The sequence below is a fragment of the Bos grunniens genome, chromosome 3 (genome assembly GCF_055505025.1).
Source record: "Bos grunniens cultivar Pamir isolate PY7600 chromosome 3, Bosgru_T2T1.0, whole genome shotgun sequence".
NCBI lineage: Eukaryota > Metazoa > Chordata > Mammalia > Artiodactyla > Bovidae > Bos > Bos grunniens.
The window spans coordinates 104,085,041-104,089,156 of record NC_141167.1 but is presented as its reverse complement, the minus strand read 5'-3'; positions in this window follow the sequence as shown (position 1 = coordinate 104,089,156).

The following is a 4,116-nucleotide window of genomic DNA, read 5'->3' as shown; positions in this document are numbered from 1 at the left end:
TCCCAGGATTCGTGAAGTGCGTCTGTTTCCTAATGGTGATCCTGGTTACTGCATTGTGCAATCTCAGAGGACTGGGCAGGAACAGCGGTCCTCATCTTGGTTCTCTGAGAGACTGAGAAAGAGATCAGGAGCAGGACTCAGTCTAAAGAAGTTCCTACCTCTTCAAACACCCGGTTTATGCCACTGATCTTTTTCTGAACTACATCAGCCCAGTCAAGATAGAAACACAGCAGATGCTACACGGTCTTCTTTCAGGAAAGAGCACACGCTGTGAAATCTTCCCTCAGGCAGTGGAGAAGACCTCTCTTACTAGTAAAAAGACGTGGATTCTTCAAGTGCCTTCCGACTGACTCCTTCTAACTAGCAATGATAACAGCTAGAAGAAAGAGGAGCAGGCAGGGGTCTTAGCGAGGGAGACCTTAGTCTACACAATGCGATTCTTTATAAGATCTAGAGCATCTTTGACATTATTGATCAGTTATTTTGAGTAGTTATTCATAATTATCAGTTTTTCTAGCCTTTAGAGCTGACATATATAATTTTTAAATTTATTTTTAATTGGAAGATAATTGCTTTACTGTGTTCTGTGGGTTTCTACCATGCAACAATGTGGATCAGCTCTAAGTACACATATATCTCCTCCACTGTGAGCGTTACTTCCACCCCACTGCCCCCTATCCCTCCCCTCTAGGTTGTCACAGAGCACTAGGCTGAACTCCTTGAGCTAAAAAACAACTTTCCATCGTCATCTATTCTACACACGGCAATGCCTGTATATCAGTGCTACTCTCTCAATTTGTTCCACCCTCTCCTTCCCTCATGTGCACACAAGTTTGTTTTCTACATCGGCATTTCTATTCCTGCCCTTGAAAGAGGTCCATCAGGGCTATTTTTCTAGATTCCATACATATCTGTTAATATACAATATTTTTTTTCCTCTTCCTGAATGACCTCACTGTGGATAAAAGGCTCTAGATTTGTCCACCTCAGTTCAATTGACTCAGATTTGCTCCTTTTTATTGGTTGAGTTATTTTTCATTATATGTATGTGCCACAACACCTTCATCCACTCCTCTGTTGACTGACATCTAGGTTGCTTCCATGTCCTGGCTATTGTAATAGTGCTGCAATGAACACTAGGTACACATGACCTTTTGAATCACGGTTTTCTCAGGGCAACTACTGGGCCATTTGGTAGTTTTACTCCTAGTTTTTAAATGAATCTCCGTACTGTTCTCCATAGTAGCTGTATCAATTTACTTTTTTTTAAAAGTTTTATTGTGTTAGGAACACCTAACATGAGGTGTATTCTCTTAACAGTATTTTAAGTGTATAACGCAGTGTTGTTATACACAGGCTTGATGTTGTGAGCAGATCTCTAGAACTAATATCTTTCAGGACTGAAATTTTATACTGTCAACTAAAAAATATAGTCACAACCTGAAAGGAGACTTTTATTATATCTGGTGGGAAAGTTTAGGACTCCAAGCCCAGGAGACAGCATCTCAGTAGCTCTGAGAAAAGTGTTCCCCTTGGAACATGGAGTGGGAGTCAGGCTGCATACAAATTTACAGCAAAGGGAGCAGGCAGTCTGAACATCAAAGATCAGGTATCAAATTAAGAAATTTAGCATTGGATGTGTGGGAAGATTTAAGCCTCCGGGCTCACTGAATTCATTGTTTTCATATGTACCTAAGCTATCTGGGCCAAATCCTGTTTCCTTGTTCACCTTAAGCAGTGGCAGCTGTGGCAGATGGCTGCTCCTTGTGTTCCCCCAGCTCCTCAGCAATCACCATGGCAGGTGGCGGCATCTGCTGGATTGAGCTTTGGGAGCCCGCATTCACATTTGGAGGCCAGAAATAGCTGATGGCTGTGACATTTCTTGTTTATTGATTTGGCAGTAGAGATTTTCATTTCACAATACCTATTGATTCAGTTCAGTTCAGTTCAGTCGCTCAGTCGTGTCCGACTCTTTGCGACCCCAAGAATCGCAGCACGCCAGGCCTCCCTGTCCATCACCAACTCCTGGAGTTCACTCAGACTCACGTCCATCGAGTCAGTGATGCCATCCAGCCATCTCATCCTCTGCCGTCCCCTTCTCCTCCTGCCCCTAATCCCTCCCAGCATCAGAGTCTTTTCCAATGATAAGCAACACCCTTTTACTCCATGCTCCATGCCCCAGTTCCTGGCAACTACTATTCTATTCTTCATTCCATGAGCTTGACTTTTTTCGATACCTCATATAAGGGGATTCATGTGGTACTTGTCCGTCTGTTTCTGGCTTATTTCTCTTGGCATAATGTCTTCCAGGTGAGTTCATGTTGTGTCATAGGACAGGATTTCCTTCTTTTTAAGAAGGAATAATAATCCTTTGTATGTATATACTACAGTTTACTTATCCACTCATCTGTTGATGGACATTTAAGTTGTTACCACACTTTGGCTACTGTGAGTACTGCTGCAGTGAACTTGGGAGTGCTAATATGTCTTTGAGACTTTGATTTAAAGTATTTTGGGTCAATGATTTAGATGTAGAATGCGTGAAACCTATGGTAGTTCTGTTTTTTCTGTTGTTAACTTTCTGAGTGACCTTCATATTCTTCATAATGGTCACACCATTGTGCCCTCCACTGCCAGGTACAAGGGTTCTTTTTTCCTCCATAATCTTACCAACATTTGCTATTTTGCTTTTTTGATTATAGTCATTTTTCAGGTGTGAAGTGATACATCATTGTGGTTTTGATTTGCATTTCCCTGATGATTAGTGGTGATATTAAACTCCTTTTCATGTCCCTGTGGTTTATATATATATATGTCTTTTTTAAAGAAAGCTCTATTGAAGTCCCTTATCTATTTAAAATTAAGGTTCTTAAATTTTTTTTTCTATTATGTTGTAGGAGCTTCTTACATACTTTGGAAATTAACCCTTTATCATATATATGGGGCTCATATTTCCTTAAGCATTGTAAACGGGAAGAGTTAATTTTGAATTTATGCTGGATCAGCTTCAGTGATTTTAACCCTTATCTTGCCAGTTTTATTATTGTAAGCATACAAAATGGACTGCTTTTGGGAGATAACCTGAGCTGTCCACCTGTGAGGGACTGTAAGGAAGCAAATCTAACATATTGCCCTGCATGAGGCTTGTCATAAGTTCAGTTCAGTTCAGTCGCTCAGTCGTGTCCAACTCTTTGCAACTCCATGAATCACAGCACGCCAGACCTCCCTGTCCATCACTATCTCCTGGAGTTCACTCAGACTCTCGTCCATCGAGTCGGTGATGCCATCCAGCCATCTCATCCTCTGTCATCCCCTTTTCCTCCTGCCCCCAATCCCTCCCAGCATCAGAGTCTTTTCCAATCAGTCAACTCTTCGCATGAGGTGGACAAAGTACTGGAGTTTCAGCTTCAGCATCATTCCTTCCAAAGAACACCCAGGGCTGATCTCCTTTAGAATGGATTGGTTGGATCTCCTTGCAGTCCAAGGACTCTCAAGAGTCTTCTCCAACACCACAGTTCAAAAGAATCAATTCTTCGGCACTCAGCCTTCTTCACAGTTCAACTCTCACAAGCATACATGACCACTGGAAAAACCACAGACTTGACTAGACGGACCTTTGTTGGCAAAGTAATGTCTCTGTTTTTCAATATGCTATCTAGGTTGATCATAACTTTCCTTCCGAGGAGTAAGTATCTTTTAATTTCATGGCTTTCCATACTAGGGGAAATTTGCAAGGATTGAGTAGTCTTTTACTTTGTTTCCTTACCTCCACCCCATTCCTGACCCATAAAAGAACCTGGCAATCAGGCCCCAGCAAGATGATTATTTGGTGACACTAGCTTGTCATTATCTCAGCCAGTGGGTTCCTGAACAAAGTCCCTTTCTAGTCTAGATGGGCTTCCCTCATAGCTCAGTCAGTAAAGAATCTGCCTTCAAGAAATGAATCGCCAGTCCAGGTTCGATGCAGGATACAGGAAGCTTGGGGCTGGTGCACTGGGATGACCCAGAGGGATGGTATGGGGAGGGAGGTGGGAAGGGGGTTCAGGATTGGGAACATATGTACACCCGTGGCAGATTCATGGGGATGTATGGCAAAACCAATACAATATTGTAAAG